Source organism: Epinephelus lanceolatus, chromosome 4, assembly GCF_041903045.1.
Source record: "Epinephelus lanceolatus isolate andai-2023 chromosome 4, ASM4190304v1, whole genome shotgun sequence".
NCBI lineage: Eukaryota > Metazoa > Chordata > Actinopteri > Perciformes > Serranidae > Epinephelus > Epinephelus lanceolatus.
This window is the reverse complement of record NC_135737.1, coordinates 8,516,006-8,530,587: the sequence shown is the minus strand read 5'-3', so window position 1 is coordinate 8,530,587 and position 14,582 is coordinate 8,516,006. Positions and strand designations below refer to the sequence as shown.

Below are 14,582 nucleotides of genomic sequence, written 5' to 3'. Positions count from 1 at the left end.
TTCTGCAAACCACAAATGCGTTACATTTGTCCATTTTATACGTAACATATCAACGTTTCTAAAGTGACGTATGACTGTTATCTGGAGGTGGAGGGGATGGTGGGTGGTGTGTCACCTAGATGAGATGCCTGCCAAGCTGCAGACCAATGTCCGAGACTGGTTGTCATCTTAGCAACGCGTCACTGTGTTTGCTGGGGCTTTGTAGGCCCTAAACATGGGTGTTTTTTTCACAACCCGTCGCGTTTTTTTCCTACTGAAAATAGTGCCCCAAAAACCTGGTATTTTACGCCAAAACATAATATTTTCCAAACCATCACCAAGCCATTTTTGTGCCTAAGTCTAGTTTCAATGTATCTGCTACATAATAACACACAAATGTCAGGAATCTGTAGTTTGTGGAAGCGGGGGGGGGGGCCCTCGGGTTGGGATATCACCATTTTCTGTCTTAAATCCTGTCTTTTTTCTTTCCCACCTTTCTTTTAACTGTACATCTTTGATTAACTGGCATCAACAACCTTGTCTCACTCCAAAATCTGGCACGTGGGCAGTGATCTCCGCCGTCAGACATGGACGACAAGGCCGGTGTTTGCTTCCTGTAAGATTGTAAAGCCAAACCCTGATCTTTCTTTCTAAACCCAACCATGATCAAGTGATGGCAAAATGTAACCATGTGCGTTTGTTGCTGAAGGAAATATGACGTCACTCTGCAGTGTTGTACCAATGTAGTGCATTTGTAGTGCAGACTGTATGCAAACAGTACATGTCTCAAATTGAAGTGTATTTTGAAAACAGATAATGCATGTAACAGGCTGAAGTTGACACAATGCACCCAGGGTACCTTGCACATTGTATCTGAACGTTAAAATCCATGGTCAAACGTCGATTAAAGACTAAAAGTAACAATGTTGCCAATGTTCACTCTCTCTTTCCCTCATGATTTGTTTGATGATAAGCCTAAGGTGAAGAGTCAGGAGGAGGTCCATGCATCTATGTTTACATGTATGCCAGTGTGCCTCAGTTGTTGATGTTGTGTGCGAGTGTGTAAAGAATGGGTGTGTAAAAAAAAAATTAATCTGTCAGTACAAGGTCAACCCCTCTGGGCTTCCCCCATTGTTGTTTAAGTGAGAACTTTTCCTCTAAGTCAGCACAAACGCACAGACACAGACAGACAGACACACACACACACACACACACACACACACACACACAGAAAGAAAGAGGAGAAAGGGAGAGAGAGAGAGAGAGAGAGAGAGAGAGAGAGGTGCATGCTGGTTGCTCCAGGCCAGTAACAACACCTGGACTGATGTATCCAGCTGAATTCACTACACTTCCATAGGAGACAGCTCACTGCACTCACTCTATTTTTATCTCCACGTCTTCTTCTTTCTACTCCTCTGTCTCCTCTGGTCCCCTTTTCTGTTTGCTTTTCTCTCCTCATATCTTGTCTTGTTTTTTTTACTTTTCTTTTCCTCTCTACTTTCTTCTTTGAGCCCAAATTATTTAAAATGTATCTTACATTTCGTCTTTGCTTTCTGATTCTTTGCACTTATCTTTACACACTCCATCTCCTTTCTTCTCCTGTAATCACTAAATGGCCTTTCTTCCCCTTTTTCTTCCTTTCTTTTCTGTCCACATGTGTTCTTTACAAATTTCCTTCATCTAAATCTTCTCTTTGCCTTGCTCCCCATTGTCCCATTATCTCTTCTTCTCATTACTTCCTTTTTTAGTTTCTCTTCTCTTGCCTCTTTAAGGAACCAGTTAAAAATGAAATATTCATTCCCAATGCTACAGACAATTTTTCCAAAATTACCATCCATTTCCCTGCCAGCCTTTCTGATCTTTTCATTCCTCCATAAATGTCAACCTGCAAATACTTAAAAACGGTGTAAGATGTTCACAAAAAACATTTAGTTTTCTTTAATTTTGGTCACAGTTAAATTATTGCTTTGACATGATGCGGTCGTGAGCAGGAACAGTTATAAAACCTCTTCTTGTTGGAAAGTTCAGGGATGTTCAACCTTCAAGGCTGGTGGAGGGAACATCGAGTCAGATGCTGAAAGCATTTGATTTGTGTTGTTGATAAAGCAAAACCCAAACATAGTTTGAAAAAACACGCTGGCTGTTCTGGGAACTGAATTTGTAAAATGGCATCTTAATTACAGAGCAGTCTCTGTGTTCATTTGGGCCTGCGTTAACATCATCTTTCAGGTTACTAATTATGTTCGTGCTCCACAGATCCCTGAAGGCTTTCTTCTCTTTCAAGGACACTCATTAATCAAACACTCATGTAAGCATACAGTGTATATATATATATATATATGCAAGTACACACACATGCATCTTTGAATAGCTTGACTCCAGAAAATGTTTGCTCTGTATCATATTTTTTTTTTTTTTTTTCAGATTCTCAGAAAATATTTTATATTTCTGAGACTAAAATTCAAAAAAGTGAAGATTTCCACAATCAATGTTACAGTAAACTGAATGGATAATAACTGTCAGGTATGTGTTGCTGCTGCTGCTGCTGCTGCTGCTGCTGGAAACCATCTTCAAACCATTTTACTGTTACTCTTATGGACTTACCCGATACTGTTTTCACACAACCCACTCATCAGAAGTAGTGTTGGGCCAGTGTGAAAATTTTCAAACCAGTTTCATATTAAGCCAAACACCAGACCGAACCAGTACGCTGAATTTTACCGGATGCCCCACTTGACTCGGCAGCCTTTTCTGATTGGAACAAAATGACACTGTTTCCCAACACAAAACTAGTGTCTGACTATGTAGCATCAAATAATAGCAGAGCTCTCTGTCCACACTGAGCTCCTTAAAAAGTCTTGTAAACAAACCCCGTAAATATCAGCTGTGTGCTGAGATCAGGCTGGAGATGTGAGTACTTAAAAGATTGTTGAGTAGCATATTTGTTATCTTCTTAAGTAAGTCTGTAACGCTACTTTTTAAAACGAACAATACATGTTTTATATTGTGATATTTAAAGGAGATGGCATACAATTTAGCCAACAGCAGTTAGCCTAGCATATTAGCAATGGTCATTTAGCTCACCAGAGGCTTACAGCTCCCTGGAGATCTCCTCTCTGCCAGCTGCCACGTTATTTAGGTTTTTGTAGTGAAAAAAGGATAAATTGTAAAAATAATTTCTCATTTCAGCTTTATGAATCAGCTGTTCTTCGTCCATTGCAACTGAGAGAATAGAAACAGGGCATCCGAAGAAAGGTCAGCTCAAAACGGCACCTGCAGCTCTATTGTTGCTTCAAATACAAAATATTGTTATATTGGTGCGGTTTTAGTTTTCTTACTCTGCCATGTCTCCTCCCACCCCAAAAAACATGAACTTTCTTGTAAGTGCTTGTTTCCCTCCCACCTCTACTGAAATTTGATCACCTTCATGATGTAGATCATGATGCAGTTTATTGCATGCAGCCTGTCAGACACAAGTGGTTCTGTTAGTCTGTTTATAAACATATTATTACATTAAACACATTGTCCTATAGCTTGTTAGTAATGCAATATGCATTGGATTTAGTGCCATGACACCTTCAGCACAGGCTGATGATGTAGGCTACTTATTATTTTGCCTAAACATATTGTAATAACAAATGTCAACTCTAGTCTGAATAAGTGTTGGCATTGTACCTTTCTGCAAACCACAGTTACGTTACATTTTGCACATTATTATGTAGCACAGTGGTTCCAGCCAGGGGATCCACATGTCTCCTTAGTCCTTTTGTCAAGGTCCACACTGTATATTCAGCATCATACTTGCACTTTTCTATGTTGTGAAGCTAGTTTGCTGTCTCGGTTAAGTAGCTGTCTGTTAGTCACTCGCTCTTCAGCAAGAAACGGCATTTCAAAAATAAAACTCTGTGTCAGAAATTCACTGTACTTTGTACCTAACATGTGGATAGGGTTAGGTACAAAAACCACTTGGTTATGGTTGGGAAAAGATTAAGGGTTAGGAAGGACTCGCTAAATCACAATGGGCTATGTTGTCTGTTGGTCTCAAACTGTAATCTGCAGCTTCACAGGTGTCTCACCAGGGGACATACCATCAATCTTCCCCTTCATCTACTGATGACATTTCAGCTCATTTGCCAGAAACATTGATATGAGATGTATGGAACGTTTGCAGAATCCTACAATCCCAAAATTTTCTTCTGGTGACTTGGCTGTTACACAGTTTCCAATTTCCCTCAGTAAGAACCTCATAGGCAGTCTGCTGTCTTCAGCCTTTATTGTTACATATCTGTGCACCTCCACATATTTTAAGGACAGGAGACAGTGGGTAATAAAACAACATAAATACCTTCACCATATGATAATAAAATCACAAACAGTAAACACTGTTGTTACAAAGTTTTCGTGTCACTGTATCTCAGACAGAGCTGTAGAACTGGAGTCTGAAGTCTCAAGACAATTTGCTGTTATCAAAAGTGTCTCAGTCTCACAGACATCACCAGCTGCTCTTGTTGCTGCTGTCTGTCACTTGTCAGTTCTTAAGTATCACGTCACTGTTAACGCTTATTCTCGTGTCTTGGCCATGTATTACAACAGCATCTTTAATTAAGATGTGTAGTTTTATGCATAAAATGGTGGAAACAGATCACACTTAGCTTATGACATGCTGCTAGAATATTTCATTTCTAATAGCTACAGTATTATTTTTTTCAGAGCCGTGACAATGTTAGCAAATACTGCAACATCTAGGGACATTTACATATAAATGCCTCCATTTGTATTTCTTATGGAACTTGATGCTCTCAGAGTCTCTCTCAGTTAAATGAGTCATTATCCTCTCAGCATACAGAATATTTGATAGACTACAAAACTGGTTGTTTACAAAGAGGAATGCCAACAAGTCAATATGAAAACCAAGTCGTGCCCTAAATATAACAGTTTTGTTTTTGTTTTTTTGCAACACTTGACATGATTGGCTATGCATAGGAAATAATGAGCGATCAAAAAGTATTCTGGGAAAGATGGCCTCCTCTTAAACTTGTTCTCTCAGTCTCAGTGAGTTCTCATAAGCAGTCACATATCAGCTGCAGTTTCGGAAACAGGGCTTTTATTTTGGATTAGACACTTCAAAGAAGACGAAGATTAATATGTTTTTATGTCAGACTAATTGCTGTATATTTATGTTTGTGATGAGGCCACATGAATTTTAAGTACTTCGGGAGAGCAGTAAGGAAACAGATGCTTTGACATACTAAGAATGTTTTGACATTAAGAGGTGTTGACATCTTACTAAAGTTACTGTTTAATGTAATGTTAGGAGCATTTACAGTGTTTTGACATAGTGCTGAGAGTGTTTATGTATTTTATGTAATGCTAGAATAATCCAGGGTTGTTTTGATTTTAAAAAATATGTTTATTTATGGTATTTTATGATAATAAATATGAATACTTAAGGTGCTTAAGAAGCCTGAATCCAAAATGTCAATGTATTTCTCCCATCGGCATGGGAAGTGGGGGTGCTGAGGGTGCTGTTTTATATACTCTATAGTATGAGTCTAACTGTATAGCTTAGTTTATCAGTGAAGTGTATGAACTACACTGCAGAGTGACAGCTGTCCCAAATTAACCTTGCTAGGTTAAATGTGCATCAGTAGAGCCAAGCTCGCCTCTCGTATGAAATGGTTGTATCTTCAATGTCCTGCATTATTATAAACCAGTTCTTCACAACCTTTTTCTTTAAGGAACCCCTTGTCTATCACTGAGTGAACTGACGACCCCTGATTAAGTAACTTATTTTATGAATATTTTATATCATCATCTCTCATACCACTTTTACCAGGGTCTCAGATTATAATTAGCTCGTTGGGACTCTGGCTTGTTCACAGTCATCATTACGAAAGGCCAGGTGATGCAAATTTCAGAACATTATAAATACTCTGACTCCTGAAACCTTGTCCAAACAATCAGCAGCCATAGGCTCCTTTAAACAGCTGCCTAGCACTCAGAAAACTACAATAACTGATGCCCACAAAGCAAGAGAAGGTGATAAGAAGATAGCAAAGTATTTTCAGATAGCTGTTTTCTCATTCCATTATGTAATTAGGAAATGTCACCTAACAGAAACTGCCAAGGTCAAAAAAAATCCCCAAACAAGAACTGAAAGATGCTTAGCTGGTTACAAAAAGCGCTTGGAAGCTGTGATACTTGCCAAAGGGGGTGCTACTAAGTGGTGCTTAAACTTTTGCTTCAAGACCTTTTCCTTTTTTGTTATTTTGAAACTGCAAAGTAATTTTGCTGAAAATATTAAAGAAATGCGTCATCTTTAACTTAATGCCTTTTGGAGATCAGTTCATCTTCTACTTACTTAACTATTCACAGTAAACAAAATTTTGACCAGGGGTGCCCAAACTCTTGCACGCCACTGTACTACTTAGTTTTATAATACCTGCAATGCTTGAATTAGAAAAAAAGATAATTTGTCTAAAAATCAGTCTTAAATTTGATATAAAATTACATTAAAAAGGTCTCAAAAAGCATTAGGTTTGAGTGTCTGATACCCTGCAGAAACCTTGCTGATATTTTTAGGAACTTCTTTATATACATTTCTCTGTTTGTATAATAATTTTTTTTTTTTTTAATAACAATCATGCATACTTAATAGGCTTCCTTTAACACATTAAGTTTTATTTCTCTCCCTAACACTTGGCACTTGTTCCATTAGCTCTTTGGATGTTTAACTGCATACTTGTCTAGTGCAGGACAGCACCGTTTAACAGATAGAGAAGGCTCTGTGAATATTGCTTATGTTCAGGTCTTCACCATACTCTTATTCTGTGAGATGTGTTTTAGGTTTTTTATCTTTATTTAAAACTTAAAAATAGTAATGCCATTGAGTTTTTCTCATGGCAATGAATGAAAGGCTGAGATTTTGCCCACTGTATATATTTTTTAAAAATTTTCTTAAACTTGAGACCCCTCGTAAAGCTTTGGCAACCCCTAGTGGGGGGTTGGGTATATAATACCCTGGTTCTGGGTCATATCTCTCGCCCACATCCATACACTGCCTCCCTCCCTCTTCCTGTCATTGCAGTCCTCATGCATTTGTTCCGTGCTGCTTACCATATAACTGTTGTGGCTGCTTCAACAAACAGTGTATTAGTATTAAAATTCGCCATCTGTTGTACTGTAAAAAGTTCTAAAATCATTGTAACATGTTGTCATAAACTATAAATTTTAAATGATCCTGGCCATTCATATTAATAGAAAAAAAACATGCATGCTGCGCACAGCATTTAGTATGAGGTCATTATACTGACTGACTTTCTCTCCCAACTCTGAGTGACTTCCAGAGAGTGTCCCTGATTCCTCCTGTGCTCATTAGCCAGAGTTTTAATGACCTCCTCTTCCACCATTATCCCAAACAGATACCTGCAAATGATCAGTTTTTAATGGAGTGGCCATTTACATCAAACACCTGATAAATAAACAGCGTATGTTCAGTGGGGATTTGTGTGTATGAGCAAGTTTAAATGTGTGTTTCTGTGTATTTGTGTGTTTTTATGCTTGTGTGTGTATCTGTCTGCATGGTTGAGGTTTTCCAAGTTGAGGTGTGCTGTCAAGCTGACAGAGCGAGAACAAAACAAGGTGTGTTACCTGGTGCTGTGTGACACCTGTCAGCCACCAACCAACGTCCAAACACACAGCCAGACTAACCTTCCCACAACAACAAACAACAGTGTGTGTGTGTGTGTGTGTGTGTGTGTGTGTGTGTTTTTGCCCTGCTGTGCGAAATGTGTGTGCTCTGTTCCTTGAGCGTATGTTCAGTGTCCCACATACCTACACGCACACACACAAGTACACACACACACAGGTAGACAGATGGACAGGCAGGTAAGCAGACAATGGAAATTTCCATGACAGACTCAGAGTAAAAGTGGGAAAGCCACAATGGAAGAATTACATTAATAATGAACAATGATTTTGTTTTAAGATATATTGTCTGATTTTGTTAGAGCTGGCAGAACAGATTTATTTCTCTTACCCCCAACATCGACCTCATCATGAACTACTGCTCGATCAGCAGCTTCCGGGGCTGAAAATGAAGCTAAACTCTGCAGTTTCTCTAATAGCCACTGGAGGCTGGCTCCAAAAACAAGTCAGTTCCCATAGACCCCTACGTTAAAATGTCCAGCTTTACAACAGACATACACATGTTTATGGCCTGATACAAAAAATAGTTTTGGTCTTTTAGCTAATTTCAGCTGTACAAGGGTTGAATTTTAACATAACTCACTCATTTAAATGTTATTAAAGCTTAATGTTTTGCATAATTAGTGGGCATGACTGCTTTGAGTAACAGGTAGATGCCATTCGTTTACAAGTGGCTACCACGACAACCATGTGAGATGCTAAAAACTCTGGACATTGTTTGGCTGTCTTGGCTGACACGCCCTTTTAGTGCTGCGTGGAGGTCGGGTACGATGCCTGTGGAGTAGCAAACCAGGGTGGCGGTTCCCATTTTTAAAAAAGAAAACAGGAGAGTGTGCTGTAATTATAGGTATATCACACTGCTCACCCACCCTGGGAAAGTTTATTCCAGGGTACTGCAAAGGAAGCTCCAACCAGCAGTTTGTCTATCCAGTGTACATATGCTTTGTGGATTTGGAGAGGGCCTCCCACGGGGAGTCTTGTGGAGGGTACTGCGGGAATACGGGGTACTGGGGTAGCTGCTACAAGCCCTTCGGCCCTTGAATAACCAAAGTGAGAGCTATGTCTGCTTATAACGTCTAGGCGTAGCTGTAGCTGTTACTATTTCAATGGGTTTTTAGATCATGAAAGTTAGTTGTAACATTTTGGTCACCCAAAAAAAAGCCTTGCTCAGTGTTTAGTCTTACAAAAGAACCCTTTAATTCTGTGCCAACAGGTACTACAAATCAAATTTGAGCTGGCCTCTACTTTTTCCAGCGCTGTAGTGATGCGGTGAAGCATCAACTAATCATGATTTTGTCTCTAGCTGTGGTAGGCCGGGGTCTGCCCATTGGTCCAACATCCCATTGTTCCGACCATATTAAACTCATTGTTCCGAAGTCCGAAATCATCATGATGCCCTGTGATTAAGGTCTGGTTAGGTTTAGGCACAAAAACCACTTGGTTAGGGTCAGGAAAAGATCATGGTGTGGGTTAAAATGAAAAAGAAAATGGCAAACACATAAGCCGTGAGCCTGCTTCACCTCAAGCCTTTCCCAGCTGACCCAGAGCCGGTCGCGGTGCACCATAAAGGTAGAAATACGCCCGCCGGGAGCCGTTCAGCACCACGGAGAGCTCCCCACACAACCCGGACCCCAGAGTTAATAACAGGAGGTTATGGTGTTTCATTCTCTCCTCTCTATGACACTTGTATCTCGACCAGTAGCCTACTTTTGTTGCGTTGCTGATCCTCTATGGTACACAAATACAGTATAGCCTAGTATAATCACATATCGGAACAATGGGACGTCGGACTAATGGAATGTCAGACCAATGGGCTGTCGGACCAATGACATGGACCCGGTAGGCCTACTGTTTTATTTAGCATGGTTAGCTAAGTAAAACATGTACATTGCAGTGCACGCTAGGGGTGGTGAAATGTGAGGTAAAAATAGGGCTCGATCAAAAGCTTCTTTTATTTTTTATTTATTTATTTTTTTAATGAATATTAATATAGACTCCAAGTCTTCAGTTGAATAAACTTTGGCAAATAGCAGCCTTTCACTGCATAATGCTGTTGCTGTGTCACTCATAGTGTAAACACAGCATAAGGAGTCAGATATTCATTTTTCCATGAAGTACATTTTGTTTTAATGGTTTTAAGTCCGTTTTTGTTCTCAAAAAATAGCATCAGCATACTAATTAGCACAGTCAACTGTAGCTGTAAATGCATCATGCTAACCAAGCTGGCAGCTAGTGTTGGGGTTATCTCCCCCTCATGTCAAAATATGGTCACTTCTGGCTCTAAAAATCCAAGATGGCAGCAACCAAAATGCCAAACCCAAGGCTTCTGATCAGGAGTCTACAATCCAGTGGATGATGGCACGGTGGCAGTGCCCATTGTTTTATACTGTCTATGCTGCCACTGACCCACCAAATATGATAAACAGCTCATTATATTTCCACATGTATCAAACTCCCCTATAAATACTTTGCCTTTGAAGAAGACACATGCACAGCTCCTATCCTCTTTATGTCTTTATGCATTAAACATGAAGTGCTCACAATGTTAGTATTTTTTTTCTACAATCTTTTGAAGCCTTCAGATGAAGGACATGCATGCACATATACCATACATATACTAACATGAGTTTAAATGCAGTGTATTTAAATAAAGTCAATGTGACTTTTTAATTCTTTGATACTTAGTTCTTGAGCCTATTTGTTTTTACTGCCTTTCAGATATTGTTTTTCTCCCTCCTCCTATTCATCCATCTCCCCTTGGTGATTGAATAGATTTGATTTGGACTCAATGGATTTGATTAAGGAGTCATAAAACATTACAGTAGGCCACTTAAGTACTTAATGTCCCTGGGAAAGAAAAAAATAAATAAATAAACCAGTGTAAACAGCTCCTAGAGTCTTACATGAAATCATAGTTAAAACAAAACACAAACATAAACACATGAGGTCTCCCTACAATACTTTCTGTTTTTCACTAGAGAGGAAATACATGTATTGCATGTTTTGTTTGTTTGTTTGTTTCTTTGTTTGTTTTTTTCACTGTAGGTTTATGTGGAGGATCCTGTCTAACTGGCCGTGCAATAACTCCTATGTAAAGCTAACAATGCACAGTTTAAAGATGTGTCATACAAACAAAATGGACATTACTAATTTACAGTGACAGTTGTGGGTGTTCTGAAAAAAACTTATATTTTTCATTGTTTATTGGTGAGTCAGCTCCTGCACCCCTTTTTCCTTCAAATGATGTTTATATACAACTAATTTGAAACAACCAATACAATCTGAGGGAAACATAATACACGCAGATCTTATTTCTCAACCAGGTCGGATTCCAAAGTCGTCAACTAACAGTGCTTTGGCAGTGACTTCTGGTATCAGACACTGACGAAAAAAGCCATCCTTTCACTTCGGCATGATGTGTGTCCGATTGCTGTTATTGTTTAACAGCGCCTGGAGGCGTCGGGGGGAAAACGCAGCTAGACAACAATGTAAGTTAAGGGAGCGAAAAGTCTAAGTGGGGTGCATGGGAGGGGTGGTGGATGGTTCCCACAACCACTGCCTTTCACCCTGAAGGCCTGAAGTTTTATTTTTTTAAAGCCCAGCCACATGCTTTTATTGCCTAAACCTAAACTACATGAGTGTGTTGGCTAAACGTAACCACGTGCGTTTGTTGTTGAAGGAACAAAAAGATGACAACTGGCAGGGTGGAAAGAGACTGTATGCAAACTGTGCCTTTCCTGTGAAAATGCAAGTGTATTTTGAAAATACACAGTGCATGTAACAGGTTGACTTAAATATGGCATCCCAGAATGTCAACAACAAACACACTTGGGGTACCTTGCACGTCATATGAGCGCAAAGTCCATGACCAAACATCAATATGTGATGAGGTCAGAGTGAGAATGTGTTGCATTTTCTTGTAACATAATGAGGAAGTGACACAAATTAATGTTTAATATGGCAAGTTGCAAAAATGTTGATGTTGAACGAATAAGCAAAATGTTTACTGACAAAGTATTTCATACATTTGAAATGACTACAGCATTACATTTTTAATTACCTTTTTCATTAACATTTAATCAAAATCATGATCTTTCCTTAACCTCAACCAAAATGCTTTTGTTGACTAAACCAAAGACAAAAGTCTGGATGCAAACGCAAGATTCTAGTGTCAAATTCTGCACTTTGTATGCCCGCCATCAACCCCAACCACCAACCAACCATGGTACAGAATAGAGGGTTTCATTACCTTAAAGAGAGGTTCCATCCAGGCAGCAGTTATGTTGGGACCTCAACATTTTAAGAAAGTAGTTAGGCAACATACAAACGTAAACGTTGGGTCCTGATAAGTGACTTTTTCTCATTTAAACACTTGGGCTCAAGCTCATCTAATGTTCTAACCATATCCTTAAAAAGGCTTAAAGGGACAGCTCACCCCTAAATCAAAAATATATATGTTTCCTCTTACCTGTGGGGCTATTTGGTAATCTAGATTCTTTTGGTGTGAGTTGCCACGTGTTGGAGATATTAGCTGCAGAGATGTCTGCCTTGCCTTCAGTAAAATGGGACTAGATCAGTTTGTGGTGCTCAAAGCACCACAAAAATACATTTGAAAAACTCAACAGCAATGGTGAGCCAAGACAGCCCACAACAGATCATTTAACAAAGCTGAAGACAGACACTGGACAACTTATTAAATGTATGGACACACTGGGCCTTTTAACCAACGGAAATCTACAAATATGAAGCTGTTAATCAAAGACAGGCACACACCGGGACTTTTAATAAAGGTATGGACGAGGCTATTCATCAAAGGTATGGCCACACTGGGCCGCTTTATTAAAAAGGTGCTGATGTCTGCTGCAATGTAAACACAGACACGTTACAGGCTCTTTGTCAAAGCTCTGCACCATTAAGGCTAGAGTCATGTTGGAGCAGGGTAGTTTACTCATCTCTTTTATCACTTTGATTTTGTTTTCAAGGTCTCATGGCAATGATGGTGAGCAGAAGGTAACAAAACAGGTGATGAGGTTATTTTCCCTTAAAAGCAGCTCAGTAGAAAACACAAGAGACCGATGCTCTTCCCTTTAAACTCAACATTCAGTCATGAGGAGGTGATGCAGAACAATAGGGGGAATTTGAGTTGAAACCAGTGGGCTGGTTGGCAGAGGCAAGGTTGAGACTAATGAATTATAAGTGACAGACTTACACATAATTTTATAGTCTTTTCATAGGATTCATTAACAAAAAATGTCTTACAATACACGTTAGTTAGTCTTCAAGAAAATCTATTGCCTTAACAGGGGTGGCATATCAAGATGCTGATTAAAAAGTATCATTAATACATCGGCGTGCCTTGGGATGGTCACAGTAAAAAGCTGCTCTAAAATGTGCAGTTTGATTACACGCCACAATGCCACAGCTGTCCCAAGTTTTTAAGAACCGTTCCATTAGCATACTGACTGCAGGAATGTCCACCAGAGCTGTTGCCTGTGAGCTTGGAGCAAAAAGTAAGGTGTTGCATTTAAATTCAGTGTAGACATAATTTTTTTAATGTTATTTTTTGTTTATACTTTATACCAAATACCAAGGACAATAAGGACACCTCATCCTGTACTGCCCTCTTGTTCACCCTGCCTGCTGGCCACCCAGTTCTCCTCAGTGGCCTGCTTTACGTTTCCAAAGCCTCCAGTCTAATTAGACTAGCAGAGGAACAATGGCTTTAAACAAAGCTAACAAACATACAAAAAGCCCTGTGTGTCAAATGGTGAGTGTGTGTACGAGTGTACTGCTCTTTGTAATTATCACACTGCATTCAGAGTCCCACACACAAGCAGACACCTACGAATTATTTAATTGTGGTTTTCATTGTATAGTTTGCCTTTTTGTTCACAGTATCAGTTCCCATGTTTTACTGGTGCTTGTGTTTTGTTGTTCAGTCCATTCTGTGCAGATTTTACTTGCTGTGTACTTCAGTTATGATGTTGTGTGAACCAGAGGAGAGCAACCAATCTGAATAATTCAAATGAACAAGACAGAGACAACGATTTATTTTGAAGACAAAGAAACTGGTGAAAATCTGATTATGAATATGTTATGCCATTTTTTATTACTGCAAGGGAGCATTATCTGTGTCTCTTGGGATTTTTCTCTTGTTCTCGCCACTTTCTATAAATGGAAGTAGATTCAAAGCTCCTGCCTGTAAACTGTGCTGAACAGTGTCCTGCATGTGGCAGAAGGAAACAGAACCGTTTTTTTTCCTACCTTGTTGCCTATAAAAATATTTGTGAAGCAGTGCTGCAAAGAACATTGTAAAAATAGATCAAATCTAATTTAAATCTAAATGTCGTCATCTGGATGGTAATTATCTGCTCCGCTGATTTTATCTACACATCTCTGTCAGTAGTGTGTGTAACATGATTGATTTGGACATGTGCATGCTTCTATGCCGCATTGTGTTGTACACCCAATTATAGTGTGTGTTTTGAATGGCTTTGGCATCAGTGATGCGAGTGGTCCATGCAGCGTGGGCTGCTGGACTTCACCTCCCGCCAGCACGAGCAATGAGCACAAGCCCAGATGACTTGACTTTAGGAATGATGGTGCACTTAAATGCACATTCAGTTCAACAGCCTCTCTCTTGATTCCTGCCATGCAGTAAAGCTGAGTATCCATCAGCATGCAGTGAAGACCTCACTGCGCTTAACAACCATACGCCTTGTCTGCTCCATGCACACAAACAAGGTTTTGGAATCAAGTGAGGGGAAACACCCTCCCATTGTGATTATTCAATGCATTGATAATGTAGGAACAGGAGTAAACGTCTAATGACTAACTGTTTCACAAACTGATGAATTTTGTGTTTTTGGGGCTGGTGTTTGCTTGATAAGTTGCTA

The 14,582-nt window shown here is 39.5% G+C and overlaps 1 protein-coding gene across 2 annotated transcripts in view; it reads left to right on the top strand.

The window, feature by feature from the left end:
* The window catches only part of LOC117260308 (leucine-rich repeat and fibronectin type III domain-containing protein 1-like protein), a 575,214-nt gene that overhangs the window by 402,860 nt on the left and 157,772 nt on the right, over positions 1-14,582 (top strand). The gene's annotated exons all lie outside the window — the stretch shown is intronic.